This window comes from Quercus lobata, chromosome 10, assembly GCF_001633185.2.
Source record: "Quercus lobata isolate SW786 chromosome 10, ValleyOak3.0 Primary Assembly, whole genome shotgun sequence".
In the NCBI taxonomy this organism is placed as follows: domain Eukaryota; kingdom Viridiplantae; phylum Streptophyta; class Magnoliopsida; order Fagales; family Fagaceae; genus Quercus; species Quercus lobata.
In genome coordinates this window covers 42,772,314-42,790,027 of record NC_044913.1, presented here as the reverse complement: position 1 = coordinate 42,790,027, position 17,714 = coordinate 42,772,314, and the positions used below count along the sequence as shown (strand labels likewise).

Sequence of the window (17,714 nt, the reverse complement as noted above, 5' to 3'; positions counted from 1 at the left end):
TTAGTCAACAGAAAACCCTAATAAAAATAAGGCTTATTTTCATCACTTTATGGAGTGATGATGTTGTCACCTCTTAGTTTAGTCTCTTAAAACTTTAAGTTGTCAGTTTTTTATAAGCATTTTCTTTAAGTACTTGTGTATATGGGTGCTTTCTTTAAGTACAATTTTAATTCATAATCATCATTTTTTTTTTCCTTTTGGAATATAGACGGATAACCCATCACTTCCTGCTACCATAATGGGGGCAACTACATCCGTTATTGCTTTGGGTGTTGTCCTTTTGAAAGGGCTAAGATCTAGAAGTGTTATACCTAGAGAACCTCATGCCAATCAAAAGTATGAAAGAGAGTCATATATGAATGATATTCTTTGTAGAGGTGATAAGCATTATCTCCATAATATAAGGTTGAGACCCATTGCTTTTTATGCGCTATATAAAATTTTGGGCAAGAATAATCTACTTCAAGAGACCATTCATATGTCCATTAATGAACAAGTGTTTATTTTTTTTTTTACACACTATTAGGCATGATGTGAGGTTTCGAGTTGTTGGTGGGAGGTTTTATAGACCAATTGAGGCAGTGCATCGATACTTTAGACATGTCCTTAGAGCAATTTTGCAATTATACAAACACATGATTATAAAACCAAACAAAGAAATAGCCTTTGAGATAAGAAATAGTAGTAGGGTTAACCCCTATTTCAAGGTAAATTCCAAAGTCTTTCATTTCCCCTTCTTTTTTTCTTTTCTTTTTTTATTATTATTTTTTTTACTTATAAAGATATAAAATAAATATAACTTATATTGCTCGTAATTAGGATTGTGTGGGAGCTATTGATGGAACTAATGTTCATGCATCTGTTCCAATTCAAATACAAAGAAGGTTCGCGACCGAAAGGATGGAAAAACACAAAATGTCCTTGTTGCAGCTACCGTTGACTTAAAACTCACTTATGTATTAGCTAGTTAGGAAAGAAGTGCACATGATTCATGATAATAGCTTAATTTTGCATATATATATATATATATATATCATTATTAGAAAGCATTATCATACTTATTTTGAGTTAATTCATGCATTTTATAATTAGTTTTGGAATAATGCTAAATAATCAATTTGATGCTTAATTGAATTTTAATGCGTGAATTTGTTTTTTGTATGATAATAAAATTAAACAAATGGATTTGTGCAAAGAAGAAAGTTAATGGACTTTAATTTTACAAGGGCCATGATGAAGTCAAAGAAGGCCAACCCAATTAAATTCAAGTCCAATTAGAGCAAGTAATCAAAGGAAATTTGCACCTAATCCAAGTCCAATTCGGATTAGGATTCCAGCCTGTGCACCAGTTAGTATTTGGAGCATAACTTTCGACTCCGATGTCCAATTAAGATGATTCAAGTTGGGCTAGAAATATAACTTAAAGGGATACAACTTTGTAGTTTATAAAAAAGTCTGAATTCTGAATTCAAATGGGCCAAAAACGTCGGTTAAGTGAAGCCTAAAAACCTGAGATTTCCTTCAAACGGGAATTCAACTTGTAATAGGATTCCTGGACCTATTTATAGGCTTTTTAGGGAAAAATTTAGAAGAGAGCTGCTGTAGAACATAATTTCGGTTTTCTTAAAGTTTCTTTATAGTTTTTAGAGTTCTATTTGTGTTATGGCTTGCTAGAAGCCTTGCTAAGGCAAGGAGTGAAACCTAACCGTTTATTGGTATGTTCTTAACAATTTTTTTTTTTTTTTAATGCTTATGCTTTTATGTTTTTGATTGTTTTACTCATCTAGAAAAGTGTTTAGTTCTGTATAATCATTTGATTTATCGTAGACTTCGGGCACGTTAAATGCTTAGTATTCCCTGCGAACTAATTCACTAGTTTTGTTTTGCCTAAAATCAATCAATTTAATGAAACTACCACAATTAATTCTTGAGTTTTTATTATTAAATCATCCAACTAAGATCATCCTTCGTATGAATTTCAGTTGAGTTATAAAATAAATATTGTTAAGACTACCAATAGATGTGTTGTATGCGGATCCCTAAACCTTAACACCTTAATATATTGTTATTTTCTCTCAATTTAAATTACCTTTACAAAACTATCAAAAATCTCTTCAATTAATTCACTTGTCTTAAATGACACACTCTCTAGGTAAAGGGGATTAAAAATTCCTAAAGGTATTATAGGACTAAAAAGTCAATTTATTATGGATAATAGCTTTTGGAGTGATTTCTATAAAGGTGTAGGTAAATATTATCTTGGTGATGCTGGTTATGGAGTTCAGAAAGGAATCATCTCCCCTTATCGTGGTGTTTGTTACTATTTGAAAGAGTTTTTTAGTGATAACCCGCCAAGAAATGACAAAGAATTATTCAATCTTCACCATTCTTCTTTACGCACTAGCATTGAACGTTGTTTTGGGGTTTTGAAGAAACGTTTCTGTATATTAGATAGATGCAAAACTTTTTTGGTCATTCCCAACACAAGTGGTAGTAGTTTTAGCTTGTTGCATAATTCACAATCACATTATAGGAGCTGACCCTTTAAACTCAATTATGAGCAATGGGTTTCGTGGTAGGGCAATTGCAAATAAAAGTACAAGTAGAAGAGTCCAACAATCTCAAAGGGAAGTCCAAGAAGAAAATAGAGAATGGGTTCAAAAACAGGGTGATCTGTCGTGACATGTGGGAGGATTATAATGCTATGGAGTGATTTCATACTCTTTATATTAGTTGGTTGTGTAATGGATTTTTTTGGTTTCATATTGTCAAGACTTCTATGTTATAATTATTTTTGTTTGTCATGGACTAATGGATTTTTTTTTGGTTTCATTTTTTCAAGACTTCTATGTTATAATTATTTTTGTTTGTCATGGACACCCCAAATTCATATTTTGTATTGAATATTATTTATATACTTCTTTCATTTTTCTCATTTTTCTTGTGAATATCATTGTAATAGAATTGCAATGTAAAATAAAAAGGATACTCAAAAGGTCAAGGATACCAAGACTAACTTCAAGTGGTTACAACCAATACAGAATTTATTACTTAAAATACTTACAGATGAGGCTCTTCATGGAAATAAGCAATCCAACACATTTAAACATGCATCATACGCTAAAGTAGCTAAAGCAATTATTGAGAAATTTATGACTGAATGTACCCCAAAGCATGTGGAACATCACTTTAAAACACTCAAAACCAATTGGAATACAATTGCATTACTTCGTAATAAGAAAAGTAGGTTTGGATGGAATGATGATTTGAAAATGATCACTTGTGATAGGATAGTGTATGGCAAAGAAGTTGTGGTAAGAAACTTTTATTTTTATTTTATTTTATAGGTAGAAAATTTTTAGTTTGTATCATTGTAAAGTTTAAATCTTTTCACTATTCTTATTGGTCTCATATTAGTTTTTGACTCTTTTCCTTTTAAAAAAAAAAAATTATTTCTTTTCATTTCTTTACATAGATAAATCATGATCATGCACAATTTCTAAACAAGAAAATTGAGATGATTGATGAGATGGCTATGGTTGTGGATAAGGATATGGTAACATAAGGTTTTTCCAAAGGAGTTGGTGATATAGGTGTAGAAGCATTGGATGACTCACTTCCGCTTGTTGACACTAATGTTGATGATGTATTAAAAAAGAAGCTAGTTGATCTCTCACATGTGGCCTCAAATGAAATAAGGTCTCACAGGAAACAAAGTCATGCTACTATGATTGAAGATGTTGTTTACCAAGATTTGTCTGCATAACTCGGTAAGGTTACTTCTGCAATAGAAAAGATTTCTGAAAATCAACTAAATTTTGGTAATCTTTATGAAGAAGTTATGAAGATAGACGAGTTCGAGGAAAATATGCTTGTGTCTGCATTTGATCATTTGAATGGGGATGAAAAACAAGCAAGATCATTCATGCTGAAAAATGACAAGCTCTATAGACAATGGTTGCGGAACTTAATTGACAAATATTTAAGACAATTTTGATTGTGTAGGTGCATTTTTGTTAGAACTTGGGCGTTTCTATTTGGACAATTTGTCATTTTGGTATTTATCAAACCATTTGTACTAGATTATTTTGCAAGTAAAACTATTTAGCCTATATGACATTTTGAACTATTTGAGATGGGGCTTATGATTATCTTGAATGAATGGGTATTACGAATTATGAACTTATGGAGCTTATATGTGTGGTCTACACACACACAGGCACGCGTGCACACACGCAGGCACGCACGCACACACACACGCACACGCACACACACATATAGACGTTAACACACACACACACACACACACACACACACACACACACACACACACACACACACATATATATATATATATATATATTGTGTATGTTAACGTCTATATCTATTGTGAAAATTTTACACACACACACATATATATATATATTGTGTATGTTAACGTCTATATCTTTTGTGAAAATTTTAGTTTGGAAACCAAATTCATACTTGTTTTTATATTTATTTATGTTCATTACAATAGTTGGGCATACATAAATTTCATATTATGTTCATTTTAAATTATACAAGAAATGTTATAAAAAGTATGTACATACCAACCACTAGAAAACATTTTCAAACCCATTTTTAAGGTTGTTACCATACAAACACCAAAAAATGATATAGTTTTCAAAAAAATGTTCTTTGGAAAATAATCAATTTTCCAGAAAATATTAATACTGAAACAAATAGAGCAAAATAAATAAATAGGTGCTAATATCATTCCAATTGCCATTACAAATGAGTGTTGTTGCAAGCTATCTATTATTCTTATCTCATCCTTATTTGAAATCTCTTTAGGTTTGTCTTTCAAAGCAATATTCAACTTATGTTGGATCAAGATATCCATAACTTTACATTGTCGATGCCAAAATTATTTATTCCATCAAATTTGTTTATCTCGAATTTGACATTAGAAACAATAGTCCTATCTAATGAAGATCTTGTAGAGGACTTATTTGACATCTTTCTTCCTAAAAGTTTAAATAGAGTGTAAAACACTAATGAATGTTTAGACCTCCAATTTCAAATTTATCCAATACAAGCTTATATCCAAACAATAGATGTGCGGAATAAAAGGTACAAGCAAAAACCCAAACAAATAAACAACTCTACACCATAATTAATCAAAATACATTAGCGATTAAAGGTAGAGAGTAAGGGTTAGAAAGATACAAACACAAGGATAACACTGGCACATGTTATCGAAGAGTAAACCGAAGAACTTGACGAAAAACCTCTTTGCCGCCCTCCAAGCGGTAAAATAATCCACTAAAGAATAAAGTTGAGATACACGAATAGTAATAAATCCTTCAAGCCTAATTTACCCAATGCATCTAAGCCCTCCAAGCTTTTTACTCTAACAGGGTTAAGCCAAACCATGTCTTCTTTAGCTTCTTGGATCCTGCAATAAGCCCATTGCATCAACCAAATGAATTGGTCATCTCTGAACTGCTTCCCAAACATCAAAATACCTCCTCACTGATATGTGTATAATGAGATAAGGATTTGGCAAATATACCTCTCAAGGATATGTTAATGGAGAGGGTGAGAATAGAGAAATTTGAAGAGTCAAATTAGTTATCTCCGAACTGCTTCCCAAACACCAAAATACCTCGTCATTGATATGGGTATGATGAGATAAGGATTTGACAAATTTTCCTTTCAAGGATATGTCAATGGAGGGGGTGAGTAGAAAAATTTGGAGAATCAAATGTCTAAGATTGTGGATGAGTCAATCTTGATTTTCTCTAAAATTTCTCTCTCAAAATTCTCTCTATAAGCTCTCTAATTTCATGAATATAAAGGGTATTTATAGTAGTATACATGAGGAATATGAAAGGTCATTTTTCTGCATAACAAGGCATTTTGGTGACTTAGTCTCACAAGTGGAATGAGTCGCGAGATAACTGCTAGGCCAAATTGTACTTTCTGTCCTGTAATGCTCCAATTGTCGTAATCCTTCAACTTCCTGCATGCATTATACGTGTGGCATTTTGGCAAGTTGCCAGTCGCTAGTCACTCGCGAGATCCAGTTGCGAGAATCTTCTAATGCGCATACACACTTGAGTTTCTTCACACTCTCACACACAACCCTTACATAATTCCCACTTAAATACATGATATCTAATTACTAAATTACAAATAAATTTGGCACGGAATAAAACCAACACATAATTAAATAAATTCAACCTTACACTTCCTAATAATCAAATCCATAAACTAATTAACAAAATTTTCAAAGATAACAAATCTAGATGCTTAGGTAGTGAACCTTGGTGCTCATACCAATTTGGGTGGCTAGAATCCCAAACAAGGTCAAAATATTCGATTGGAAAGCATGTCAAAATATCCTTCCCACAAAAATGAATTTATTCTTTAGAAAGATCATTGATGACTCAGTTTATGAAGAGTGTGATTCAGATCCATAATTGACCTTACATTACATATGCTGTGTTAGTGTAGGAAGGCATGGGAAGTATAATAGCTGGAATTAGGGAGTTTATTGATAGTCTGTGGCAGCTTATGGCTTGATGTTTGCTGTAATACTGATGGTTGCATGGTGCATATGGAAGAATCGAAAAGAAGTGAGACATGGGCAATCATCTCTAATCAGATGGGTTCCTTCTCAAAATGGATGGTATAAGGTGAATACTGATGGGGTTGTATTTTGAAAATTTCAGACCTGTTTGATAATGTTTTCTAGTAACATTGTTTGTATTTTTTGGAAATACGTATGGGTGAAAAAGTGTGTGAAAATACATGTAATGTTGTTCAAAAACTGAAAATATGCGTTTAAACACATGTATCAAACAAGCCCTTCATCTTTTGACCACTACATCAACTGCATATCTTTCACCAAGCTAAAGTTATCTACACTAAAAGGGAAGGCAACAAACTAGGACATTGTAGTATGCACAGTTTGTTGATGATGTAATTCATATTTTTCCACTATAAGAAATTTGGTTATTTTCAATGGTTGAAAAAAATACTAAAAACAGTTGAAAATATTATTTTCAACGGTTAAAGTAACCGTTGAGAACCGCTATTAAAAACTATGTCGAAAAGTTTTTTTTCCATAGCCTATCCAACCGTCGAAAAAAATATAACACTTTTATCAACGATTAATAAACGTCGAAGTATTATTAAAAGCCATTGAAATAAGTATTTTCTTTAAAATAAATAAATTTGGATGTGCTTTTTACATTGATCAAAATTTAATAACCTAATTAAAAATATAATGTAAACATAATTATGCAATTCCTAATTAAATTTACAACAACCAATCAACTACTCTTTTAACACAATAAAAAAAAACTGTACAAATACAATGGATAGTTAAAGCTGAAAAAATATATTTTTTTAATTAGTAATTTGAACTGAAAATATAGAAGTCAACCGTTTGAAACCCATGCCCGTATCAACATGCTTAGTAGGCAGGGGTTTTAAAGAACCATCACTTTCCCTATTAAACTACCAAAAAAAGTCAAAATCAAACGAGAGTAAATAATAAATCAAATTCATTCTTAGGCCACATAGAAGAAGAAGAAGAAGAAGAAGAAGAAGAAGAAGAAGAATATACATAAATACAGAAAGGAGTCTTTTGAAGAAGTACACAAATTATATCAGGAATGCTAAATGGAAATCCACAAAACATGGTGGCAAAAGTTATACCTGAATAAAGACAAGGTTCCAAATCTCAAGGCACGTAGGATCATCATTGTTAACCAATGATGCAGCATCTCGATTACCAATTCTATCATAATGTATTTCAGTGCAAGGTCCATAAGGACCTGTATCACCCATCTCCTAGAAATTGTCCTGTACAAAGAAACAAAATCAATGAACCAATTAGATTTTTTTTTTTTTAATAAAATATAATTTGAATATGGCACACAATTTAAATGAAATTAATGGACAAGAATATTTTTTCCTAGATGGAACCTTTGTAATGTAAGCAGGAAAAAGATGTACATTGCACTAAGTGGGTATTGAATTTGAACCCATGATCTTCAATAGGATCAAGATCATGGGTTCAAATTCTAAAGGTGCACCTCATAATGCAAAGGCAATACTTAACAACCAAAATCCCCAAAGGTGCACCTCAGTCTCTTTTGTAGTTCTGTAAGTTGAACTTGCAATAACCTTAATCAATTACCCAATTCTTGCCCATTGCGATTTAACCAAAAAACAATTCATTGACTAAATAAATAATCTCAAACCATGATGGTTTTACTTCAAGGTTCTCCAATTTCTTGTTCCAGTGAAATAAAAATATCACTTAGCTATAATGCATTCAAATTCAACAGAGCAAGTAGACAAAAAGAATTACAAGTTTTGGATAAATAAAATATTTTCATTTCAAATTATCTATTGTATTTAGTATTATTGCTCCAGTTATGGGCTGCACACACAAGCTGTCTTTTTCTCACTCTAGCATTGCCCTTTGTTACATTGAGAACAAAATGACAAGAAACACTAAACACAAAGAAAGGAAACATACCTTCTCAAGGTTTGCTGCATACTTTGCTACATGCCTTCATCAAGATCATCACTAACTTCACACCGTCTCAAGGTTCTACTCGCATCAACATCTTCTTCGTAGGATTCTCTAAGACAATATGTCATCCTAAAAACATCCCAATCAGATCAGAACAAGTCAACCCAAAAGCGCACACACACACACACGCACAAAAGCATCCTTTACCTTTTTACTAGTTGGGGTTATCAAAAGTTAAAGTATTTTTTCTTCTTTGAGCAACCATAGATGACAATGAACTTAGTTGCTAAATGCTCATTAACAAATACGGTAAAGAAATTTCCATAAATAAGATAAAAAAAAACCTGGAGTGATTATCATGAGTTAGAGAGGCAAAGAATCATTAGATAAATTGCAATGAGAAGTATCTTAACCACCAACTTAGGATCAGTCTGTTATATATAAATCACCAGAAAGATGTATGCCAATAGGCAGTGCAGCACACATTGAAATTTCACTATCAGAATGTGTAGGTAAACTGGTAAAGAGACAAGCTATAGCAAAGGATATTGGATTACATCAAAGACCAGCTTTGCAGTAACACCTAAGGCCCGCAATCTCTCAATGATTGGCTTAACATGAATTGACTGAAGAGGTATAAATGTCTGAGGAGGAAGCCTTTGTTCTTTCAAATACTGCATAGAAGCAAGAGAAATAACTAGTAATCTTAATCAACTCAATTAAATCTATAATATTAAGTCAAAAAATCAATAACGGAATTATTTTATAAAATCTTGTGCATTCAAACTATAATTGTACTAAGCACACTTTTGAATTCCTGAAAAAGTAAAGGAAAATTATAAAAGTATGTCATTATAAGGCCAAGGGCTGAAAACAATAAATAAATAAAACAAGGGAAGCGGCAACTTTGAGGCCAACAGAACCCACAAACTAAAACCAAAGCTGAGTAAATAATTTCAGGAATACAAGCCCTTCACCTAACAAAATTTGCACCCCATATAGCGATGATTGTATTAAAAATTTATATTAAAAAATCTAAATGGCATACGTCAATGGAGATGCGTCATTGAATACATCATTCGATAGAGACAACTACAACATGAAGCATGACAATTCGGGTGCATATGGCTGCTCAAATGCAAACAGACATGCATAAAATAGAGATTGCTTAAAGCCATTAGCTGTATTGTAAGATATGTAGAAACTAAGGTTATCCTACTTTATGAACAAGTTGTAAACCCTCTGCAAATATTATAAACAATATTCAAATGGGAATTGATGGCTTTATTTTTTGTAGTTGTTGAATGCCTTTAGTTTACAGCTCATTGAATGATGAGCATGGTGCACTAAAGGGGTGTTTGATGAGTGGAAGAGATGGCCACTCCACTTTTACTTCAATTGGGAAGTGGGATAAGATATATCTGAATACCTAAGATGGAAATATATATTCTTTTAGATATCTGTAAGCAGAGTCTGGTCAAAAATCTCAAGCCTACTCCCAGAACATTGGGATAATCTATACAAATCTAGTGGTTACATATAAAATAATTGCACAAAGGACATCATGTCACTAAGACCAAGCTCCAACCACATACACACTCCAACTGTAGCATATTTTAACAAAAACTAACAATAAGGAAAGTTACCTCATGAGTCAAAAGGTTTTCTATTCATGTTCAGTATCAAACCCCATTAACAATTTTCATATAGAAAAAGATTTCTATAAGATGCTAGCTAGTGACTTGAGATTCTTGAATTGACTTTTATGTCATCTCATTCTTTTTTGCACTTTAGTATGTCCCCTCAAACCTAACCCAAGAGACAGTAGGACCCTGTTTAGATCAATAACAGCGAAAAATTCTCCAATGATATAGCGATTTGGCTCATCAGTAGTTCAAATCCTTGGATTAGTATAATATATGGAGATAAAGGGATTATGGTATATAGAGGAACTTACAGAATCTAACTTAAATCACTTTACACTAGCAGAAGTCACAAATCTTTTTCTTATTTACCTTTTGGAAAAAGGAATTTTCCTACTAATGGTATCTGAAGTTACTATCAACCTTTGAAACAGAACCAAATGAAGTTAGTTAGATATTCTGATGAACCATATCTTTAACCGCCTCCCCTTAACCTGCACCGAAAAAACAGTTTTCATTTAATCTACAACAACTTTATTTAACTGACATCCAAGAGGTGACAAGAAGCCAGGCATGCCATTTTTTATTCCCTATTTTCTGTACATTGATCTTTTTTTATGAGCTTATCTCATTTGAAGCGGAAAGATCGAAGATAGACTTAACTAAGGTATCTTAAAATTGGCGCTAAATTTTGGATCTTCCAAAGTAAATGATCAACATATTGTTGATCTAAGAAAGTAATTCAACACAACAGCAGTAGTAGCCCTGTTATTTTACTTTATGCCTATGGTATCACAAAGTTTTATTGATAGTCTTATTTTTGTCTTCATTTTTCTTCAACTTCAAGATGCACTACCATGTACCCTCATTCCAGTACCTATCATCCATGTGTTAGCATGACCAGAAATCAGCAAATTATAGGTAACAACATCACAAAGTGGCATTTCATCAAACACCTTGAGGGCAGAGCTTAACTGCCCAGACTTGATTAGGCTATCAATTATTCGGTTTTTGGAGTAAACACCCTCATGAGCATTACTTTCACAGTATGTGTCCAACGCCAGAGAAGGGGTTGATGAAAGTATTGGTATGTGATATTTAGGTGTAGAGGTTGCTATGCTTCATACAAAGGATAGGAGTTTATTTTTAAAGCTAATTCTTATTGGGTTGCCACAAAGTACAAGCCCCCAAATAATTCAACCAGTACCAAAAATTTAAGCTTCCTCAAAAATGTTTTCTAAACTAAGAACTTCCACCAACTAATATTTTCTTATAGCATAAATATATTCATCAGAAATCAAGAGCCTCAGTATAATGAAAAACACTTTGTTTTCATATAGAATAGGAAAAAGCTTTGAAGAGTTTTTGTACCTAATGGGATGACAAAAAGGGAAGGAAGATCAGTTGAGACTTCAAAGTGAGAGTACTGAGGCTGTAAACCAAAAAATTGGAAATTAGCAACCATCTATATCACAATGTGCATTATAAAATTTACAACTAAGCACATCTAATCAATTGCAATTTACAACTACACATAATCACATAATTCTCAGAAACCCTCCTGGTAGAACAGCCAACAAATGTAAACAATAGTAATGAAATTTATCAAGAACCTGCAACTCACTCACTTACTCACCAACTGACGTTCTTGCTTTCAATCCCACAGATAGTGAAATTTGAACTCTCCTTGACCATTCATTGAGCTGAAATACCAATGCAAATGCACCTGCAATCACATTAAAAGCACGCAATACACAAAACCACAAATTCAATTTTGACATAGCATTTCAATTTTCAAATTCAAGAACAAAAACCACAAAAGTTCAAAATACTCAAAGCGAATAGCAGAGTATGGACAAAATTCGAGTCCAGGCAAAAACAAACTGATCAGAAGTAAGTTTTTAAAACTACGAGATCTCGAAAAAAAAAAAAAAAAACCTAATCGAAGGTTTTGGATAGGGAAAAGTGTGAATATCTGAATGTAGTAGTACCAGCTTGGTGAAATCAATTCGATGGCGATGATCTTAATGAGGAAATCAAAATGAAAATCGAAAAAAAAAAAAACACTAGTCATGAACTCTGTTTGGTTGCCAAGAAAATAATAGAAAAATAGAAAGTTTTTTTTTTTTTTTTCGATGAACAGAAAAATAGAAAGGTTTTGAAATTGATTAATAGTCATGACCGCAAAGAGCTATGAGAGAGAGAGAGAGAGAGAGAGAAAGCGAGAAGGATAAAAAAAAATTAATCGTAAAAGCACTGTAGAATCTATACAAGTTCCGTGTTTTTATTTTCAATATTTTATAACTATTGATAAAATATTTAATTTAATTTTTTCCACATTCATCCTTCTGATGACACAACTTTTTTCCCTTTCTCAAAAAAAAAAAAACTTTTCCCTGTTTATTTATTTTTTTAACACCTATTTTAACAGTAATGCTGATCATGGATTTTTTTTTAACACATGTTTCAACGGTTATAGCAATTGTGGAAATAAATATGTAATTTTTTTTTATTTTACTCAATAGTTGTGTATTACTGTAGAAGTTTAAGGTTTTTATTAATAACTTTTAGTGACCCTAGATAAAAATATGTTGATAAACTCAAGTTTGTTGTAGTGTTCAAACATGAAATGAAATAAATTTCACTGGGTTTCCTCAAAAAAAAAAAAAAAAAAAGGAGTTTGGAAAAAGACCTTGTCCAAATAATATTTGGTTTTCTGCTGACCGCGTGGCTGCGTATGGCATCCATTCAGAGATGATAAACTCCACTAGTTGAGTGTGAGTATGATAGTTGGCTCCTCACTCTGACCTTCGGCGGGCATGGTTACCATTTTTTTAATTAGCTCTTGAGCCCTATATACACGCTTAGCTGAGATTGATTGTATAGGTTTGGCACTCAATATTTCATACTCAAGTTTCTAAATGTTTTATAATCGGTTGTGTAACCAACTTTGTCCATTAGTTATTATAATACATATTCTCTTATATTAGTTTTATAATTTATATACTGTTTTTAGAAAGTATTTTATAGATTATCGGAATGTTATCTATGTCAGTCAAGATTTAAAATATAGCTTCAAATCATTTTGAAAGAATCTTCTTCATTTCTTAGAAGGTTGTTTGTGTATATTATCTATGCACAAAATATTTACCCAAATTAGTTTGGAAAAATTTTCTTCAACCAACTACGTAGTTATTTATAATATTATCTACCTATATTATTTAAGCAAGTCACATGAATAAAAAGTCATATAACCAAAAGTACACATGGATAAGTTTTTTAACTGCCATTTAGTGGGTTGAAGGAAGTTTCCACAAAATTGGTTCAAAGGTAAATTATTTACATTATTTTAGCAAGTTAAGGGTCTATTTGGTAAGAGATTTTTAATAACGTTATTTAAGTTTTGTAAAAATACATGTGAGTGAAAAAAAATGTGTAGAAATACGTGTTATAGTGTTTAAACAACAGTTTTCGTTATTTAAACATCTTTACCAAATGGGGTCTAAATAACTTAATTAAGAAGTTATGTAACTAAAATTACTCGTGAGTAGTATTTTCAATCGACACATAATGAGTTGAAGGAATATAACTCCAAATGGTTTTAAGGTTAAAACTTTCCAAATTATATTTTGGGTAAACTACATATTTGGTTCCTAACCTTTACACCATATTTCAATTTAGTCCCTAACCTTTCAATTGTGTCAATTTGATCCCTAACCTTTCAATAAAAAATACTCTCTAATAATTAATTGTTTTCCTCCATAAGTATAATTAAATTATTAGGAGACCAAATGCTTAGTTATTGCATATTCACAAATACTTTCTAGTACCAAAATATTATATGCGTGCCTTTAGAATATTTATTAATAAACCATTTTTTAAATTTTTGGATACCATTTTTTATAGGAAATATAAAAAGATATAAAAAAAATTAATTACTTATTTCCTTTTCTAGACAAAGTTTAGTTACAAAATTGATTGTAGTGTAAGACTATAACTTTACTCAATATCTTTTTATTGTAGGTGAATTTTGACAAATCCATCGTTGGATTACATCTTCTTCTTATATCCTCTCTATACTTACAAAATTTCTAGAAAATTAAAGATTAATAGGTATGTTATCAATAAATTGTTAAATTGTAAGTTTTTGTAATTTAAAATTATGTATAAAATATAAGTTTAAAGATTATTTAGTAAATAATATTCGATTGACACAAAATTTGATATGTATATTGTAGTTGCACGATTTTCCTGGCCCAAATTCTATTGATCAGGCCTTGGCCCAAAGCGCAACCCACAATAAATATTTGTAGAGGATAGGTCAAAGAACTTAGCCTCAGTGAGCCTATTCGGTCTAATACATGGACAGTATTGTCGCAGAAAATAAAAACACAAGAATGGATCTCTCCCGTATGATTCTATTCCTTCAGTTCCTAATACAGTCTTTTTTTCTCTGTCCCCCTCTTTGAGAGACTCTACTACATTATATAGTTCTCCTTCTCTCATCCCCACCTTACACTTGCTGATCATCTAAGCATCTACTTGAGCATCTGTCCCATCAGCCGCCCTCATCACTCCCTTTGTGAGTTGCAGAGGCCAAGGTGGCACTGTTCAGGGGTCTTTTCCTCATTAATGCGGCCAAGAGGGTGGTTGGGGCGCAATTAATGTGGTGGTAGCTTTTGTGGGATATTTTAGATTTTATTCATTTTATATGTTGGGAGGATGAACTGAATTGGCTGGGAAGAGTTTCTCGTCTGGGCTTCGTGATGTCCGAGGAGGAGTTACTCCTCGGACAGGTTTCCTTGGCGTCATTGGGATTGAGTAATGCTTCATATGTGGTTTCTCTTTGGACAGGACGCTCCTCGATCGGGCCTGAATTTGGAATAGCCCATTATTTTTGGGCCGAGCCCCACATATATTAATAGCATGAAGAACATGCAACTCAATAGTCAAAATTTCAAAATATGTAGTAATGTTTATATTATAGAGTAAGGTTGTACCTTTAGGCTACAACTAATTTTGTAACTAAATTTTTTCCTTTCTTTCCCATAAATTTTTTTTATAAAGTATTTTCTTAAAGACAAAATTTGGCTATAAAATTGGTTGTAACTTTAGGTTACAATTTTACTCAATATCTTTTTATTGGAGATGAATTTTGATAAATCTACCATTGGATTACATTTTCTTCTTATATTCTCCATGCTCGCAAGGTTTCTAGAAAATTAAAGATTAATAGCTATATTATCAATAAATTGTTTAAATTACAAGTTTTTATAGTCTAAAATTATGCATAAAATATAAGCTTATAAAACATATAGTAAATAATATCCGATTAGCACAAAATTTGATATGTATAATAAGAACGTAAAAAACATGCAATTCAATAATAGATTTTCAGAATATGTAAATAATTATTTTTTTATTAAGTCAGATTGTAGTCTTAAGCTACAACCAATTTTGTAACTAAACTTTGTCATTTCTATAAGGTTACAACCAGTTTTATAACTAAACTTTGTCATTGCTTAAGCTAATGTCTTTAAAAGTTAAAACATCAACTAACAAAATCCTATTATTATAAATGAAATGTAATTCCACTAATCTTCCACGTCCTTACGAACCCAACCTCTTTTAAATACAAACTTCTCTCTCTTTATTTGATTCTTTATTTCATTAGCATTACTCAAATATTAATGGTTTGTTATTAATTAAAAAGTTAGCGATAATTTTTTGAAAAGTCTAACTTTAAAGTGACAACTAGCTTGTCATTCGTGATTGGAGTGTAATGATAAATTCATTTGTAGTCATTACCAATGTCCTTTGCGATCTCCAACTGTATGGTGAGTACACATTCAGGGTTCGATCTCAGCATTTTCAATTAACAAACATATATATATATATATATATATATACACACATACACTTTAGCCAAATATCTTGTATTTGAATTGACATCTCTCTATGCACAAAATATTTGAAGGTCTAGGGAGAAAAAGGTTTAAGCTGTGGGGTTAGCCGCATGTTGTAATTATTTCTAAAAAAAAAAAAAATGATTTACATATATTTAGTTTGATTTACATATATTATAACTAAATGAGTTTAGTAATTTTAAATGAGAGATTTAAAATGTTGTTATTTAAAAAAAAAAAAAGTGTAAGTACTAAGATTTGGATATACTTGATATTATTAAATTTTGTTGTCAACCATTTGGTTGAGGCGGCAAATTGCTCATCCTGCACCGTGTCATTCTTATAGAAAAAATAAGTATATTTCTCTGTGACCTACATATAAATACTTAATTTGTATATATATAGTTATCAGAACTGTTTCGAGCATTGACCTATTAAGGGTGTGGTATGATGGTCGCAGGTTCAATCATAGGGTCATGAGTTCATCATTGGATTAATACTTAATTTATATATATATATATATATAAATAATTAAAGAATTAAAAAAAAAAAGGAGACGTTATTTAATTTCAACACAAACATGTAAGAATAAAAAAAGATTGAAATTAATTAAAAAATTATTAATTGTTAAGAAAAATATTTCAAACATAGAATTAATTTTTTTATTAAAAAAATATGTATGTGTATATATATATATATATATATATATTACACTTCAATTGATCTTTTAACTACCCAAAAATAAGAATGCAAAATTGAAGTCTTTTTTGTTATTGCAATATAATAAATTTTATTAATGTTTATTATCTTTTTCAAAAAAAATTATTTAAATTCATTCATTATGAAAATCTATTGAAAAGAAACAACTAGTTTTCTAGAAAATAATATTAACTAGAAGTGCTTTTAAATAATATGAAAATAATTTCAAATTGGCTTAGAGTGGATTTAAACTTTTAAACCTAATACAAGGTACTTAGCACGAAATTAGAGTGAATCATCTTTATTTTTTTTAATCAGTTTTTACTTTAATTTTGTATTGTATGTAATATATGAGTTCCCCTCGTTTGATATCCAAAATCCCACCTAGTGAGTAGTGACCGCTTTACGAATTTAGAAAAGGGACTGATGAGAGATCAAGTGAGAATTTAGAATGTTGAGATAAGAGTAATAAAGCAAGATAGAGTATGAAATGATGATAGAAAAGAGAAAAATGAAGAGAGAGAAAGCAGCAGATGATATCTACTGCAACTATGAGTCAATTCGCCAAGAAGAGCAGAACTATTGCGACTGCAAATTAAGCCAAAAAGAGCAAAGCTATTGGTGCTGCCATGGAGAATTCACGGCCACAATATCTCTGATGGTATCGCTTCTTCTTTTTTTAGGAAAAACAAAATTAGAGATTATTTTTATGAAATTGGTTGAAAGAGTTACGAATCTAAATGATTAGGGATTTTTATTTTTTGTTTTTGAATGGGTCTTTTGTTGAATATTTTGTTTATTTGTTGTTATTTGGCTTAATTTTGTTATTGTTTGAGTTATTTTTGTTGTTACCTAGGTTAATTTTATTGTTGTGATTTAGGCTATTATAGTTTTTGTTAGGTTCTAAAGACTTAGGAACTAATATATTTA

The 17,714-nt window shown here is 31.2% G+C and overlaps 1 long non-coding RNA gene across 13 annotated transcripts; it reads right to left on the bottom strand.

Annotated features, from left to right (window-relative positions):
• Positions 1-5,783: 5,783 nt before the first annotated feature.
• Positions 5,784-12,432, bottom strand: LOC115962519. Of its 13 annotated transcripts, none has more exons than XR_004085447.1 (6): positions 11,816-12,432; positions 11,551-11,611; positions 10,552-10,673; positions 8,540-9,210; positions 7,711-7,857; positions 5,784-7,509 (listed from the first exon to the last, which is right to left on the bottom strand). It is a non-coding gene; the product is annotated as an uncharacterized LOC115962519 (long non-coding RNA). The 13 variants fall into 13 exon arrangements; XR_004085455.1 differs by having other exon boundaries at positions 5,784-7,857; positions 8,540-8,665; positions 8,744-9,210; XR_004085450.1 differs by having other exon boundaries at positions 5,784-7,857; positions 8,540-8,665; positions 9,094-9,210.
• Positions 12,433-17,714: the final 5,282 nt, after the last annotated feature.